The sequence below is a fragment of the Oncorhynchus clarkii genome, chromosome 3 (assembly GCF_045791955.1).
Source record: "Oncorhynchus clarkii lewisi isolate Uvic-CL-2024 chromosome 3, UVic_Ocla_1.0, whole genome shotgun sequence".
Taxonomy (NCBI): Eukaryota; Metazoa; Chordata; class Actinopteri; order Salmoniformes; family Salmonidae; genus Oncorhynchus; species Oncorhynchus clarkii.
The window spans coordinates 26,404,131-26,423,267 of record NC_092149.1 but is presented as its reverse complement, the minus strand read 5'-3'; the positions used below and the strand labels follow the sequence as shown (position 1 = coordinate 26,423,267).

Below are 19,137 nucleotides of genomic sequence, written 5' to 3'. Positions count from 1 at the left end.
GCGATATCACTTCAGAGTCTAGTATCTGGGTTTCCAATCTGTCTCCCTCAGCAAGGAAATCAATGGTTATAGATATTTCACCCTAGATATGCTTAATATGAGTCTGAGTCACCTTTCTCTGAACACAATATCATTTGTTACTGTACCCTCCTCAATATGGCTTAGCAGGTCTCTGTCATTTGATAAATACTTTTTTATACATTACAGGACATTGTAAGGCATCATGCGTAAATATGGTATAACCTATGTACAGTATGTGGTCCATTTTTATGTTATTATGAGAGGATCCAGTCATCTCAGAGCTCATGAGGCTGAAAGAGACTAACAGTACCCTAACCAGTGATGAAAGATGAGGAGTGAATGGCCATACCAGGAAACTGATGCATGAGTGGGGTGAAAGAATCTTCCTACCGAGGTTTGGATATGTCACGCCCTGACCATAGAGAGCCTTTGTTTTTCTATGGTATAGTAGGTCAGGGCGTGACTGGGGGGTTTTCTAGTTATTATTTTCTATGTGGGATACTAGTTTAGTTTTTCTATGTTGGTGTTTGGTATGATTCCCAATTAGAGGCAGCTGGCTATCGTTGTCTCTAATTGGGGATCATATTTAAGCAGCATTTTTTCCACCTGTGTTTTATGGGATATTGTTTTGAGTTAGTGTATGTTAGACCTCTTAGTTACGGTTCGTTGTTTGTTTCGTTCTGTCTTTGTTGTTTTGTGCGTTTCTAATAAATAATATGTGGAAACCATATCGCGCTGCATCTTGGTCCGATAATTATTCCAGCGAACATGACAGAATATCCCACACTTGCCCTGAAGTGCATCACCAGCCTGGCGCCATCTGTGCCGGCTCCACGCACTAGGCCTCCAGTGCACCTTCCCAGTCCGGTGCGTCCTGTGCCTGCTCCCCGCACTCGCCCTGAGGTGCGTGTCACCAGTCCGGTGCCACCTGTGCCGGCCCCACGCATCAGGCCTCCAGTGCGCCTCCCCAGTCCAGAGCTTCCGGCGACGGTCCCGAGTCCAGAGCTTCCGGTGACGGTCCCCAGTCCAGAGCTTCCGGCGACGGTCCCCAGTCCAGAGTTTCTGGCGACGGTCCCCAGTCCAGAGCGTCCGGCGACGGTCCCCAGTCCAGAGCTTCCGGCGACGGTCCCCAGTCCAGAGCGTCCGGCGACGGTCCCCAGTCCAGAGCGTCCGACGACGGTCCCCAAACCAGAGCTTCCGACGACGGTCCCCAGTCCAGAGCTTCCGGCGACGGTCCCCAGTCCAGAGCTTCCGGCGACGGTCCCCAGTCCAGAGCTTCCGGCGACGGTCCCCAGTCCAGAGCTTCCGGCGACGGTCCCCAGTCCAGAGTTTCTGGCGACAGTTCACGGTCCGGAGCTTCCGGCGATGGTTCACGGAACCTCATTCCTGCAGTCAGCTGTCACGCGGGACTAGGTGGATGAGGAAGGAATCAGGCGCAGAGAGTTCCACTGGGAAAAAGTGCTCTTTAAAATGGCACAAAAATAGACAAGCCCAAAAACACAGGACGCGGACAGTAAATGTGACTACCCAAAAACACAGGGTGCCAAGTCCTGAAAATTACACACCTCTACCTAAACGCACACATGTAACACAAAGACAATCCCGCACAAAACAAGGGAGGGTACACATACTTTAAATAAGGAAGCTCATTAAGCACATACAACATGACACAAGTAATTTTTCCAACAATTGTTTACAGACAGATTATTTCACTTATAATTCACTGTATCACAATTCCAGTGGGTCAGAAGTTTACATACACTAAGTTGACTATGCCTTTAAACAGCTTGGAAAATTATGTCATGGACTTAGAAGCTTCTGATAGGCTAATTAATATAATTTGAGTCAATTGGAGGTGTACATGTGGATGTATTTCAAGGCCTACCTTCAAACTCAGTGCCTCTTTGCTTGACATCATGGGAAAATCAAAACAAATTAGCCGAGACCTCAGAACAAAAAAATTGTATCCCTCCACAAGACTGGTTCATTCTTGGGAGCAATTTCCAAATGCCAGAAGATACCACGGTCATCTGTACAAACAATAGTTACCAAGTATAAACACCATCAGACCACGCAGCCGTCATACCGCTCAGGAAGGAGATGCGTTCTGTCTCCTAGAGATGAATGTACTTTGGTGCGAAAAGTGCAAATCAATCCCAGAATAACAGCAAAGGACCTTGTGAGATGCTGGAGGAAACAGGTACAAAAGTATCTATATCCACAGTAAAACGAGTCTTATATCTACATAACCTGAAAGGCCGCTCAGCAAGGAAGAAGCCACTGCTCCAAAACCGGCATAAAAAGCCAGACTACGATTTGCAACTGCACATGGGGACAAAGATCAAACTTTTTGGAGAAATGTCCTCTGGTCTGCTGAAACAAAAATAGAACTGTTTGGCCATAATGACCATCGTTATGTTTGGAGGAAAAAGGGGGAGGCCTGCAAGCCGAAGAACACCATCCCAACCGTGAAGCATGGGGGTGGCAGCATCATGTTGTGGGGGTGCTTTACTACAGGAGGGACTGATGCACTTAACAAAAAAGATGGCATCATGAGGTAGGAAAATTATGTGGATATATTGAAGCAACATCTCAAGATATCAGTCAGGAAGTTAGAGCTTGTTTGCAAATGGGTCTTCCAAATGGACAATGACCCCAAGCATACTTCTGAAGTTGGCTTAAGGCTTGAGGACAACAAAGCCAAGGTATTGGAGTGGCCATCACAAAGCCCTGACCTCAATCCTATACAAAATTTGTGGGCAGAACTGAAAAAGCATATGCGAGCAAGGAGGCCTACAAACCTGACTCAGTTACACCAGCTCTGTCAGGAGCTGGCTACCAAATACTAATTGAGTGCATGTAAACTTCTGACCCACTGGGAATGTGATGAAAGAAATAAAAGCTGAAATAAATTGTTTTCTCTGCTATTATTCTGACATTTCACATTCTTAAAATAAAGTGGTTATCCTAGCTGACCTAAGGCAGGGAATTTTTACTAGGATTCAATTTCAGGAATTGTGGAAAAACTGAGTTTAAATGTATTTGGCTAAGGTGTATGTAAACTTCCGACTTCAACTGTATCTCTAGCTTAAGCCGCCTCCAAAGTTGTTTAAGAGAATTTGGCTGTACGTCCAATAAAGCCCTTTTGTGGGGAAAAAGTCATTCTGATTGGCTGGGACTGGCTCCCCAGTGGGTGGGCATATGCCCTCTTAGGCCTACCCATGGCTCTGCCCCAGCCCAGTCATGTGAAATCCATAGATTAGGGCCTAATGAATTAATTTCAATTGACTGATTTCCTTATAAGCTCTGGACTGGGGACCGTCGCCGGACGCTCTGGACTGGGGACTGTAACTCAGTAAAATCGTTTAAATTGTTGCATGTAAAAAATTTTGTTCAGTATATTATACTTAGATATTTAGAAGAAGCAACTGAAGAAAGCAGCTAACTCTCTCAATTTCAGGTGCTCTGCTTCTTTCTGTAGCAGCTTTTGTCCAAATCATAAGGCAGTTGCCTCACCAGTTTACTGTATGTACTACTGTGAAACCCCCTACCTCACAACCATGATTACATATTGATTTCATTTCCTGTGACCAAATTGGCAGTGTTTACTTTTGTCTTTAATGCAGAAAAGTACTCCGTCAGTGGCATTTTGCACACCTGCATCTCTATCGAGCCACCCTCGTGGCGACAGGTATGGCCTTTTACTTAGAGTATGGATTCCTCATCGAGTCGCCCACTTTTGAATGCATCATTAACCTTTGCCCTCTGCGTAATGGCATAGGTCAAGTCACTAATTATGGTTTGAGATGAGTTCACCATGCTGGCGAGGATCAATCTGCCTTGTCTAATTAGCTTTAACTGGGCACTCAGTCACTACTGACTGGTGTAGAGTGGAGAGAGCTAAAGAAACAAATAGAAGAGATATTTGTGCCATAAAACTGGCTCTTCAAGTAGCTGTCCAGTGTTTCCAGATCTCTATGAAATATAATCTATAACTAATTACAATATTTGTGAAATAGTATTCCTTCCAAAAAATCATAGTTAAATATGTTAAAAAGCAGCTTTTCAGTGTGTGGTGTGGGCATAACCCAACAACAGAATTGTGTGACCATATACCGGTCAATCAAATATTCATGACAAGTAAACAGATGATTGGCCGGCTCAGCTAAGGAGCCAATGAGTGGCTTAGCCAAAAGCATGATATCATCCTCTATGAGGAAATGGCAAGCATTTTTTAAACAGAGTTTAAGGAAGGATTTTTTAAGTGTTTTTTTCTCTAATTTATGCTTTTGGCCAGTTGTTGACAAGTCAATAACATTATTTGGGTATGGGTTAGCAGATTATGAGCTTTTTAATGTGGAATTTTCACTGGACAGTTACTTTCAGTCCAATTGTAAATGGTGGCAATATAAAAGTTGGCAGGAGTTCATTTTGTACTGTAGACATAAGGATGTCCATGTCCTTCTCCAGGGCAGTAAAGCTGATACTAAGATAAGGTCCAAGACTAAGGGGTTGTTGGCAGTAGCAAGGTTAGATTTTATCTGTGTGATGGTGGGATTTGGAAAGACTGACTAGAATAATAATTTGGTGAGTGCTTATAGTTGTCCTATTTCACAGATGTACAATTGTGTATTGGAAATGTGTTTTTTGCTTATCTCAACTCCCCCTGAGAGTAAGGTCAAGGCCAGAGTCGGTCATTATCAATGGCGACCCTGAAGCAATTAGCGTTAAGTGTCTTACTCAAGGCCACAGACAGATTTTTCACCTTGTCCGCTCAGGGATGCAAACTAGTGACCTTTCGGTGACTGGCCTAATGCTCTAACCACTAGGTTACCTGCTCTACCCAAACCACAATAATCAAGGAATTCCATCTACCCTGTTTAAAGCACTACAATATTTGACAATATTTGGAAGTTTTTCCAAAGTTATTTTGCAATAATAATTATTGCCATGTAGATATGGTTTGTTTAGCATTATGAACATTGGTGGTATCACGTAACATCATTGTGTTCTTTGGCTTTGCCAAGAATATTGTCTGATTGAAGATCCAGGATTCGACTTTGCCTGGCTACCCAGACTCCTTGCTCCGGCTAAAGGCTGCGCCAATCTCATCCCCAAGCATTCCATGTGTGTTTTGGTAAAATGACGCACATTAAGTGGGAGTTCCCTGAGACGCCCCTACCTCTCCCCAACCACCCAGCCTTGGAGGTGTCTCTAGGATCAGGACAGCTATTTGTTGTCTGGTCTCCTGTCTCACACTGAGGTGACTCCAGGATTGGACATTGTCCAGCCAAGTGCAATGTGATGGTTTCATAGGCTTTAGTTTAAACCCATTGCCAGTCTGACTGAGCAAATTACAGATTATGTCCCTGTATTACCACCACAGTAACCAGTACCAACTTGTGTGATCATAGCCCATTAAGAGGATACTACTCTTATCTAATCAATTAATCTGCAATCAGCACAATTGAGTTGACCAGTAGTGGAAAATAGGTTCTAATACAAATTGAATGAGAAACGTAGCCTATCGGTCCACAATGACCTAAGACGTGAATCTGTGATCTTCCATCATGTAATCCTCTTGTTTTTGCTTGTCATGATATACAGTACTCTTTCAACTAGATCTGCATATAGGCTGTGTTTACACAGGCAGCCCAATTATGATATTTTCTTCTCCACAATTTGGTCTTTTGACCAATCACATTAGATCTTTTCACATCAAATATTTTTCAGAGCTGATCTGATAGGTCAAAAGACCAATTGGTGATAAATGGATCAGAATTGAGCTGCCTATGTAAACGCAGCCTTACACAGGCAGACAAATTGATATTTTTGTCACAAATTAGTATTTTGACCATTTAGATCAGATCTTTTGCCCATAATTGGGCAAAAGATCAGAATTGGTCTTCATGTGTAAACGTAGCCTAACAATCTTCAATTGAGAACTTGGGTTGATCATCATTAGGAGCACTAAATATTTTACTGGGCGAGACGCCAGGGTTTTCGCCTAGAATTTTCCATAGTTCAACAAATTAAGGAAGAATCAATCTCTCGTGGACAGACTATGTGACATAACTGATATCTTAACATTTGTCAAAAGGAAGGATGAGATGAATAACGAGCAACAGTAGTTCCGGTGCTTTGGTTTTCTGGCACTAGTTATTTGGACGTATCAGTTTTGGGTGGTGCTTAATTTGGGGGTGGGGATTTCAAGAAATCAATCAAACAAATGTATTTATTAAGTCCTTCTTACATCAGCTGATATCACAAAGTGCTGTACAGAAACCCAGCCTAAAACCCCAAACAGCAAGCAATGCAGGTGTAGAAGCACGGTGAGGGGTGGCCAGTCCTCTTCTGGCTGTGCCGGGTGGAGATAACAACATGGCCAAGCTGTTCAAATGTTCATAGATGACCAGCAGGGTCAAATAATAATAATAATAATCACAGTGGTTGTCGAGGGTGCAACAGGTCAGCACCTCAGGAGTAAATGTCAGTAGGCTTTTCATAGCCAATCATTCAGAGTATCTCTACCGCTCTTGCTGTCTCATTCATTCAGAGTTGAAAACAGCAGGTCTGTGGCAGGTAACACATCCGGTGAACAGGTCAGGGTTCAATAGCCGCAGGCAGAACAGTTGAAACTGGAGCGGCAGCACGGCCAGGTAGTCCTGAGGCATGGTCCTGGGGCTGAGGGAGGGAGAGAGGGATAATATACTTAAATTCACACAGGACACCGGATAAGACAGGAGAAATACTCCAGATACAACAGACTGATCCTAGCCCCCGACACAAACTACTGCAGCATAAATGCTGGAGGCTGAGACAGGAGGGGGCGGGAGACACTGTGGCCCCATCCGACGATACCCCCGGACAAGGCCAAACAGGCAGGATATATAACACCACCCACTTTGCCAAAGCACAGCCCCCACACCACTAGAAGGATATCTTCAACCACCAACTTACCATCCTGAGACAAGGCAGAGTATAGCCCACAAAGATCTCTGCCACGGCACAACCCAAAGGGGGGCGCCAATCCGGACAGGAAGATCATGTCAGTGACTCAACCCACTCAAGTGACATACCCCTCCTAGGGACGGCATGGAAGAGCCCCAGTAAGTCAGTGACTCAGCCCCTGTAATAGGGTTAGAGGCAGAGAATCCCAGCGGAGAGAGGGGAACCGGCCAGGCAGAGACAGCAAGGGCGGTTCATTGTGCCAGTGCCTTTCCATTCACCTTCACACTCCTGGGCCAGACTACACTCAATCATAGGACCTACTGAAGAGATGAGTCTTCAATAAAGACTTAAAGGTTAAGACCGAGTCTGCGTCTCACATGGATAGGCAGACCATTCCATAAAAATGGAGCTCTACAGGAGAAAGCCCTGCTTCCAGCTGTTTGTTTAGATATTCTAGAGACAGTAAGGAGGCCTGCGTCTTGTGACCACAGCGTACATGTAGGTACGCCAAATCGGAAAGATGGGTAGGAGCAAGCCCATGTAATACTTTGAAGGTTAGCAGTAAAACCTTGAAATCAGCCCTTGCCTTAATAGGAAGTGTAGAGAGTGCTAGCACTGGGGTAATATAATCAAATATTTTGGTTCTTGTCAAGATTCTATCAGCCGTGTTTAGCACTAACTGAAGTTTATTTAGTGCTTTATCCGGGTAGCCGGAAAGTAGAGCATTGCAGTAGTGTAACCTAGAAGTGACAAAAGTATGGATTAATTTTTCTGCATCATTTTTGGACAGAAAGCTTCTGATCTTTGCAATGTTACTTAGATGGAAAAACGCTGTCCTTGAAACAGTCTTGATATGTTCGTCAAGAGAGATCATGGTCCAGAGTAACGCCGAGGTCCTTCAGTTTTATTTGAGACGCCTGTACAACCATCAAGATTAATTGTCAGATTCAACAGAAGATCTTTGTTTTTTGGGACCTAGAACAAGCATCTCTTTCGCAGCCATCCACTTCCTTATGTCTGAAACAGCCTTCCAAGGAGGGCAATTTTGGGGCTTCACCATGTTTCATCAAGATGTACAGCTGTGTCATCCGCATAGCAGTGAAAGTTAACATTATGTTTCCGAATGACATCACCAAGAGGTAAAATATATAGTGAAAACAATAGTGGTCCTAAAACGGAGCTTTGAGGAACACCGAAATTTACAGTTGAATTGTCAGAGGACAAACCATCCACAGAGAAACTGATATCTTTCTGACAGATAAGATCTAAACTAGGCCAGAACTTGTCCATGTAGACCAATCAAAGGGCATCTGACACAATTACACAAGATTTTGTTCTGCGTTTGAGATTAGGGATGAAGAAAAATAATTGTCAGATTTCTACACATCTATCTTTAATTCAAATAAAGCATAGTATGAAATTCCATGAAGATGAAACTATTTGAGAGAGCTTAGAGAGAAGCTTAGAGTGAGCTGGGTAGAGAACACATTGTGACAACGCAATCGTCCTTGAGAGTAGAGTTAGGTTATCCCACGGCTCATCCAAAAATCATACACAACGCACAACAAGGCATGCACACACACACACAAATACACACACACACACAGCATCTGTTGGGTTTTCATCAGGATAATCAGCTATCTGTATTCCCCTCCATAGACCACATCTGGCACAGTACTAAAGTCGACCTCAACCTACAGGGAGAAGTAATTAAAGGTATGTTAATGACAGTAATAACCATATCAGTGTACTCCTTTCATATCCCAGCAAGGCAAACTGTCTAATTCAATGTCTCTAGATGATACGTCCTGATCTATATAAATCCCCTACAATACCTACTCCTGCCACTAGCTGTTTAGCATTCTTTATAACTAATGATTTACTAAATACTTTACACACGTTTTTGCTGAACCCATACCTTTCTACGCAATAATTAAACATCTTAACGTTTTGAAAATGTGTCTGTACCTTAATGCTGTAGATTTGTACACTTCCTTAGTATCCCTCATGTAAAAGTGCATCAAATAACATTACGTAAGCTAATGTTACTCATTGACTGGTTTTTACCTTGAACTCAGGGCATCAACACTATCTAGTCAAAAAATGTTTGAGTGCTATGTGCACACCTCTCTCTCTCTCTTGAAAAGTCCATGCTATGTGTGGATGGGAGCCGGATGTGTCTGAAGACATGGAAGTGTTAGCAGAATGAAAGGTCAAGGGTCACAGACAACAGCTGACTAGGATGATAGTGGCATATGGTGACGGACACTAGACATTTAACCAGAGAGGCCCCACCAACCCACCTTTGGCCACCTGAATTAATATGGTTTTGCCCCATTTCACAAATAACAATTCATAATCCTATGCTGTAATAAACAACCTATTAGTGATATCGCTTAAACTGATATCAAATAAGTTAGAGATATATACTTAATATTTGTTAATGAATATTGTAGTAAGGTAATTTCCGATTTAAACAAATTGACTTTCACTATGAACGTGACTTCAAAGGAAACCCTGTAATTATTTGCATGCATCCTTGTCACATCGGACCTTTGCATCCCACGAGGATGTGGGAGACATCTCCATGTGACTCGGCATGTTTTTTTCTCTCCAGGAATCCCAAAGAATATACCCCACACTATCTCCCACCTCAAAGAAAAGTTTCCACACACTAGGTTGAGTGGCACTATCTCTTAACTCTATCGTCGCCAGCTTTGATTAACTCTAAACTCCCCACCAGACTGCACCTGCCATACCTGTTTATGGGTCATACATACTAAAGTAAGTACAAAATGGTAAATGTTACTTTCTTCATCATATTTCACACATCAGACAATATTTCCAGTTAAATGGATTGGTTTAGCATAAACACAACTTTGATCCAGGGATGACAGTGAATACACACATCTCGATTTGTTTCCCATAAATGATGAAACAAAAATGGATTTGTTACATACTGTGATGGGCGCGCGCTAGTGGCAGGGAAGTCAGGCGCAGGAGAGTGAACTTGGTATAAACGGAGCAGTTTAATGAATATACAAAAACTCAGAAAACCAAAATATACAAAGTAAAATAAGGGGGTGCAAAACCCGTCGCACACCAGAACATAACTTGCACCAAACATACAACAAACAATCACCGACAAGGACATGAGGGGAAACAGAGGGTTAAATACACAACATGTAATTGATGGGATTGGAACCAGGTGTGATGGGAAAACAAGACAAAACCAATGGAAAATGAAAAATGGATCAGCGATGGCTAGAAGGTCGGTGACGTCGACCGCCGAACGCTGCCCGAACAAGGAGAGGGACGGACTTCGGCGGAAGTCGTGACACATACATTCAACATGTTTGTTTCAAACAAACAAACTAGCAGTTACAAAGGCTTTATGTGAATCTGAGAGGAATAAACAGGCACAGGGAGTCATAGACTACAGGTTAGCAGGGTATTATAGTATTAATTCTTGCTTTTCAATAAATACACTGTTTTGTTCATACATTCAGAGGGGGCCTATATCAGAACAACTTACAAGTCAGGTCACATGATGTGCGCTCAGTGAATACAAGAGGCTAAGTTGAATTTGAATTTCTAATTTGATATAAACTTCAGCATTCATAACGTTTGTGTGAAATGTAATAGGTACTTTCTCTTATTTAGATGTTATGTCCCATGTCAAAAGATAATATTTTTTAACACTATAAAATCTTTACCAAGACTTCCTACAAGTTGTCTTACACAATAAAACATGTATATACTTTGGATATACAGTGCCTTCAGAAATTTTAAATTGATTCAATTGAGTATTGAACAATATCCCAAAATTTCAATGTGGAATAGTGTTTTTAGACATTTTTACAAATCCATTAAAAATGAAAAGCTGAAATGTCTTGAGTCAATAAGTATTCAACCGCTATGTTATGGCAAGCCTAAATATGTTCAGGAGTAAACATTTGCTTAGCAAGTCACAAATAAGTTGCATGGACTCACTCTGTGTGCAATAATAGTGTTTAATATGATTTTTCAATGACTACCTCCTCTCTGTACCCGACACATACAATTATCTGTAGGGTCCCTCAATCAAGAATTTCAAACACAGATTCAACCACAAAGACCAGGAAGATTTTCCGATTTCTCGCAAAGAAGGTCACCTATTGGTAGATGGGTAAAAAAAAAGCAGACATTGAGTATCCCTTTGAGCATGGTGAAGTTATTATCAAATCAAATCAAATTTTATTTGTCACATACACATGGTTAGCAGATGTAAATGCGAGTGTAGCGAAATGCTTGTGCTTCTAGTTCCGACAATGCAGTAATAACCAACGAGTAATCTAGCTAAAAATTCCAAAACTACTACCTTATACACACACAAGTGTAAAGGGATAAAGAATATGTACATAAAGATATATGAATGACTGATGGTACAGAGCGGCATAGGCAAGATGCAGTAGATGGTATCGAGTACAGTATATACATATGAGATGAGTATGTAAACAAAGTGGCATAGTTTAAAGTGGCTAGTGATACATGTATTACATAAAGATGCAGTAGATGATATAGAGTACAGTATATACGTATACATATGAGATAAATAATGTAGGGTATGTAAACATTATATTAAGTAGCATTGTTTAAAGTGGCACTTTAAACAATGGCACTTTGGATGCTGTATCAATACACCCAGTCACTACAAAGATACAATCGTACTTCCTAAGTTGCCGGAGAGGAAGGAAACCGCTCAGGGATTTCCCCATGAGGCCAGTGGTGACTTTAAAACAATTCCAACGTTTAATAGCTGTGATAGGAGAAAACTGAGGATGGATCAACAACATTGTAGTTACTCCACAACACTAACCTAAATGACAGAGGGAAAATGAGGAAGCCTGTACATCACATATGTCAGAGTCAAGGCCCGCGGGCCACATCCGGCCCGCAAGAAGGTTTTTTACGGCCCCTGGGATGATCTTGATTTATTATTAGAACCGGCCCGCAGCAAGCCGGCAGCCCGCAGATCTTTTACACGCACCAATACTACATTTCCCACAATGCAAAGGTGACGCACCGAGCAGTAGGCTGCTTCATTTCAATATTTATTGGCACAGCAGTCGTCAGCATCACAGTAAAATTAACTTTCAGATACCCATCAAAAATGGCAAAACGGAAGGTGGATACTGAGAACCGGGGGTTTCAAACAAGGTGGGAGTCGGAGTATATGTTCACGAAGGTAGCTGGAAAACCTGTGTGTCTTCTGTGTGGAGAAAGTGTGGCGGTACTGAAAGAGTATAATCTGAGACGACATTATGAAACGAAACACGCGGACAAAAACAAGAATATGGACATGGAACAAAGGCTACAAAAGGCAGAGGAATTAAAACGAGGCCTCAAATCTCGACAGGCTCTGTTCAAAAAAGCCAAATCACAAGGCCAGGCTGCTGTCAAGGCCAGTTTTATTTTGGCAGAAGAGATCGCTAAATCAGCCCGGCCATTTACGGAGGGGGATTTCATCAAAAACTGCATGATTAAAGTTTGTGACGAAGTTTGCCCAGAAAAAAGGCAACTCTTTTTAAATGTGAGTCTGAGCAGAAACACCATTGCCGAGAGAGTAGACCAGTTGTCCATCAATCTAAAAGAGCAGCTTGTGAAAAAGGGAAAAGATTTTATTGCATATTCCTTGGCTGTGGATGAGAGCACCGACATTTCTGACATTGCCCAGTTGTCAATTTTCATCCGCGGAGTGGACTCCAACCTAAGCGTGACAGAGGAGTTTTTGGCTTTACGTCCTATGCATGGCACAACTACGGGGCATGATTTGTATGAAGAGGTGTCAAGATGTGTAAATGAGATGGAGCTGCCTTGGGAAAAACTCGTGGGTTTGACAACCGACGGAGCACCTGCGATGTGTGGACACAGGAGCGGACTGGTGGCGAAGATACGGGAAAAGATGCAAGAGGAAAACGCGACAGGTGAGCTGACAGCTTATCATTGTATCATACACCAGGAAGCGTTGTGCGGTAAAGCCTTGAAAATGGAGCATGTAATGAGCATCATCACGCGCACAGTTAACTTTATCAGAGCCAAAGGTTTGAATCACCGCCAGTTCAAGGCATTTCTGACGGAGTTAGAAACGGAGCATGGTGATTTGCCTTATCACACAGAGGTGCGATGGCTAAGCCAGGGAAAGGTGCTTCAAAGATGTTTCGAGCTTCGTGAGGAGATTTGTCTGTTCTTGGACAGCAAAGGGAAAGACACAACACAACTCCGAGACGAAATGTTTCTGTGTGAAATGGCTTTTCTGTGTGACATTACGAGTCATCTGAATGCAATAAACTTGCAGCTGCAGGGTCGGGATCGTGTCATCTCTGATATGTACAGTACAGTGAAGGCATTTAAAACCAAACTGACTCTGTGGGAGACGCAGATGCGGAAAGAAAATTTGAGCCACTTTCCCAGCTGCCAGACCATGAAAGAGAAGCTCTCTACCAGTGCGTTCCCGAGCACACAGTTGGCTGATAAAATAGGTATGCTTGCCGCTGACTTTCGACGCCGATTTGCTGACTTTGAAGCACAAAAAAGCAGGTTGGAACTGCTCGGTAACCCATTTGCTGTTGACGTGGAAAGCTCACCACCAAACCTCCAAATGGAGTTGATTGACCTCCAATGCAATGATGCACTGAGGGCAAAATATGCGGCAGTGGGTGCTGCGGAGTTCGCCCGTTTCCTCCCCGGCACAATGCCCCAGCTGCGCATCCAGGCTGCTCAAACGTTGTCTATGTTTGGCAGCACATACCTGTGTGAACAACTGTTTTCTTTGATGAACCTGAACAAAACATCACACAGAAGTCGACTTACTGCTGAACACCTCCACTCAATTCTGAGGATTTCTTCAGCTCAGAGCCTTACCCCGAACATTGATGAACTTGTGGAAAAGATGGGACACCACCAAGTATCACCCTCAACCTCAAACAAGTGAACATTACTGTGCAATCACATATTTAGAGTTTTTACTCAGTTCAAGTTTAAAAGTTAAAATTTAATATTTGTTTTCACTGCATGTTACTTCTCCTTAAACAAAGTGTTGTTTTTGATTAATAGATTTTTGCACTTTATTTTTTTGTATTTCAATCCAATTATATTTTAAAAATATTTCAGTTGAGTGGATGATAGAAAATTGCTATTATTGTTTTTTCTTTGAAGTAAATTTAGCCCACTTTTGCTAAAATAGAAAATATAGTCTACTGATGGTGCCTTGAATACCGGTTTCTTTCATTTAATGTTCACGTTATGGGGATATTTATATAAAGGAAATTTGTCTTTTGTGTCTGTTGAAAATTAAAGATTACTGACAGAGCCATAAGAAAATATTGCTTTATTTATCTGATCATATTGTAATATATTTGTTAGGTTTTCAGTAGGTTCAATTAGGTTCACTAGACTATATGCGTCATTTAAAAATTTTTCAATGAACATTCGAACAGTCCGGCCCTCGTCTTGTAGCTGATTTTTTTATTTGGCCCTCCGTCCATTTGACTTTGACACCCCTGCTGTACATAATAAGAATATTCCAAAACATGCATCCTGTTTGCAACAAGGCACTAAAGAAATACTGCAAAAAATATTGCAAAGCAATTCACTTATTGTCCTGAATACAAAGTGTTATGTTTGAGGCAAATCCAATACAGCACATTACTGAGTACCACTCTCCATATTTTCAAGCATAGTGATGACTGCATCATGTTATGGGTATGCTTTTAATCATTAACGATGGGAGTTTTCCTGATAAAAAATGGAATGGGAGCTAAGCACTGACAAAATTCTAGAGGGAAACCTGGTTCAGTCTGCTTTCCACCAGGTACTGGGAAATTAATTCACCTTTCACCGGGACAATAACCTAAAACACAAGGTCAAATCTACACTGGAGCTGCTTACCAAGAAGACAGTGAATGTCCCTGAGTGGCTGAGTTACAGTTTTAAGTTTAATCTTCTTGAAAATCTATGGCAAGACCTGAAAATGGTTGTTTAGCAATGATCATCAACCAATTTGAATTTTGAAAAGAATAATGAGTAATTGTTGCACAATCCAAGACTCACAGCTGTAATTGCTGCCAACAGTGCTTCTATAAAGTATTTTACTCAGGGGTGTGAATATTTATGTAAATGAGATATTTCTGTATGTAATTTTCAATAAATGTGCAAACATTTCTTAATATGTGTTTTCACTATGTCATTATGGGGTATTGTGTGCAGATGGGTGAGAAAAAAATCTATTGAATCCATTTTGAATTTAGGCTGTAACACAACAAAATGTGGAATAAGTCAAGGGGTGTGAATACTTTCTGAAGGCACTGTAAACAAAGATCTAAGTACATATGTTCTCGTCTTCCTTGCATCCTTTTTGATGATAAAGAATATTGTTCCTAGAAGGATACACTCAGTATCTTCTTCGTCTATTGCAAGTGTGTTTTATTCGTATCTAACCAATTATAAAGTTCAGTAATACCTAACTCCATTCCCTAATTCAGTTAATTGCCCAATTCAGAATTGACTGCTTGTCACTACCACATAGGGACTTGTTCTGAAAAGGATATAGAAAGTGTTAGACAATATGGCAAAAAAATGCACATAGCCTATCAGGGGTAGGCAACCAGATTCAGCCGGGTGGCTCCGATTTTTATCGGAGTGGATGGTTGGGGGGCCAGGACATAATTATAATAATTTATACACTGCAAATGAACCACAACTAAGCCCAAAAATAAATGTTTCTTTGAAAATAACAATCATTTCATGCCTTGATTGCATGGAGACACGATCACATCTCTTTTTTTATTTGTGGGAACGCTTGGGAACAGATTTCCTAAATTAAACACATATTTAGCTGAATTCCTGGTGATTTTACACTCTTTTTTTTAACGAAAAAGTTCAATCCCCCCAAAAAACACACATTTGCGGGCCTGTTTTGGCCCGTGGGCCACCTGCTCTGCATGGTGTGTAGTCAGGCAGTCTATTTAAAAATAATTACCTGAGTGTCATCTCTCCTAGCTGTTGCTCTTTTGAAGACTACAATCAGATGACACAATCAGATGACAGAATGGCTTCTGAGCCGGACGAGACACAGGCCTAAGATCGCAGTGGTGTGTAGCTTTGGCCTGGGCCTGCTCGCTGATGGTGTTACCAACAAACAGATCTTCCCTTACGCAGATATCCCCAACTTCCCGGTCAGCACAGGTGAGAGGACATCACTGTCACGAACATATAATGTGTCATGATAATATTGATATGAGACTAATGATAGTATAATGTAGTCTAAACTCAGCAAACAGTGAATGTTCTTAATGTCTTAATTTGGTTTAAATCCACTGTTTTTAAAATGTCCCGGCAAAACATACTAACAGTCCAGAAATTGTTTGCTCGGTATAAACTGTTAATCTATACCCCCCCCTCCCCTCCCCTCCCCTCCCCCCCTTTGACAAATTTAATAGGCAACGCCTCTCTGTAAACATCACTTCACCCCAATTAGCTTGTTCATTGATTCTCCCAAACATCAGGTGAACCTGAGTAGTGCTCTTAATTATGCCTGCACAGCAGAGGAATTTACATTTTCCCTCAATGATTCCGTTGACACACCATTGCAGCTAAGTAGTTTATTATTTACTTACTGAAATGCATTTGGGATTTCTGTGTGTGTTTGTCAAAATGTTGCTTGGCTTAACAAATCATAACCAGCTATCGGGAATATGAACCAAGAATGAATAACTACGCCCCATGAATAAAATATTAGAACTGGAGTAAAAATAGGCCCTAATATCTTCCACATGGAATTCTTATTAGGATCTCATGGACATATTTAAACATTCATCATGTGGAGGTGAATATAAAACGTCTGCATAAGCACTCAAATGTTCACTTTCCTATTATTATGAGAGGAAGGTGGGTCTTTGGCTTTGCAGAAAAGTTTTTGTTGTGTTTTGGACAACAATAGCATCATAAATAAACAAATGGGAAGCCTAGAAATAACATTATTTGACAATCATCATTAGACAGAGCTGACATTTGTTTTATTATCTTCACTTCAGGTTTGGTTTGTGTTGCAGTCTTTCCAATTGTCTTCTGGTTAATTTAAGCTTGTCAGAGAGAAGAAGCCCATTGAAAACACTAATCAATGTTCAGTGCAGCACTAGACTTCTTGTTTTTAGGTAAATTAAAAGGAGAGCAAAATGATTTGTAAACATTCCAAATGAGTGTGATTTTAGACAATACAAATATTGGTGTTTGCCTGTGAACAGGTGCTATGCTGTGTGAACCTGTATCAGCAAACAAATCAAAGAAAATGTGGCTATCCAATAACCTGTAAAAACATAGGGTCAGATGTAATCAAATCCACACAACAGAATACATAGCAGCTTCCAAGTAAAGGCTCACATAACCAAGTTAATGCAGCAATGGAATGGATTCTGAAGTAACTTCAATGGACAGAGTAATAACTGACACCATCCTCCACCTAAACTTCCCTCGGCCATCCGTCAACCTCTGACGGAGGAGAAGAAAGTCACTTCTCTAAACAATGTTGTAATTATTCAGGTCCTATCTCACTACGCAGCACTTTTCCACAAATTGCCTCCTGATTTAACTCAGGATCAAATTAACATAATCTCCATACCACCGAGCACAACTCTGCTGTAGTCTCAGCCATCATTCCCACTATAAAGAAGGGTACTAAACAGACAATGACAGTTGACATTTGTCAGCGGATGACTTACACTTTTATTTCAATAGCACAGATACTGTTCCTACACTGCATGCTCTACTGAGTACTGCAGTGCATTCGGGTAGCATTCAGAACCCTTGACTTTATCCACATTTTGTTGCGTTCAGGCCTTATTCTAAAATGGAGTAAATTAAATGTTTTCCTGATCAATCTATACACAATACTCCATCATGACAAAGCAAAAACGGGTTTTAGCCATTTTTGCTAATTTATTCAGAATAAAAACAGATACCTTATTTACAGAAATACTCAGACTGATTGCTATGAGATTTGAAATTGAGCTCAGGTGCATCCTGTTTCCATTGATCATCCTTGAGATGTTTCTACAACTTGATTGGAGTCCATCTGTGGTAAATTCAATTGATTGGACATGATTTGTAAAGGCACACACTGGTCTATATAAGGTCCCACAGTTGACAGTGCATGTCAGAGCAAAAACCAAGCCATGAGGTTGAAGCTATCTGGGGAACGGTACCAAAAAATGTCTGCAGCATTGAAGATCCCCCAAGAACACAGTGGCCTCCATCAAGACTCTTCCTAGAGCTGGCCACCTGGCCAAACTGAGAAATTGGGGGAGAAGGGCCTTGGTCAGGGAGGTGACCAAGAACCCAATGGTCACTCTGACAGAGTTCCAGAGTTCCTATGTGGAGATGGGAGAACCTTCCAGAAGGACAACCATCTCTGCAGCACTCCACCAATCAGGCCTTTATGGTAGAGCGGCCAGACGGAAGCCACTCCTCACTAAAAGGCACATGACAGCCCGCTTGGAGTTACCAAGAGGCCCCTAAAGAGGCACCTAAAGAACTCTCTGGTCTGATGAAACCAAGTTTTAATATTTTGTCCTGAATGCCAAGCGTCACGTCTGGATGAAACCTGACACCATCCCTACGGTGAAGCACAGTGGTGGCAGCATCATGCTGCAGGGATGTTTTTCAGCGGCAGGGACTGGGTGACTAGCCAGGATTGAGGTAAAGATGAACGGCGCAAAGTACAGTGAGATCCTTGATGAAAACCTGTTCAAGAGCACTCAGGACCTCAGACTGGGGTAAAACTTCACCTTCCAACAAGACAACGATTCTAAGCACACATCCAAGACAACGCAGGAGTGGCTTCAGGACAAGTCTCTGAATGTCCTTGTGTGGCCCAGCCAGAACCCGGACTTGAACCCGATAGAACATCTCTGGAGAGATCTGAAAATAGCTGTGCAGCGACACTCCCCATCCAACCTGACAGAGCTTGACAGGATCTGCAGAGATAAATGGGAGAAACTCCCCAAATATAGGTGTACCAAGCTTGTAGCGTCATACCCAAGAAGACTTGAGGCTGTAATCGCTACCAAAGGTGCTTCAACAAAGTACTGAGTGAAGGGTCTGACTACTGACGTAAATGTGATATTTACA

At 41.8% G+C, this 19,137-nt stretch overlaps 1 pseudogene; it reads left to right on the top strand.

Moving 5' to 3' along the window:
* Window positions 1-789: 789 nt before the first annotated feature.
* LOC139385299 (purine nucleoside phosphorylase-like) overlaps window positions 790-19,137 on the top strand; it is a 28,786-nt pseudogene continuing 10,438 nt past the window's right edge.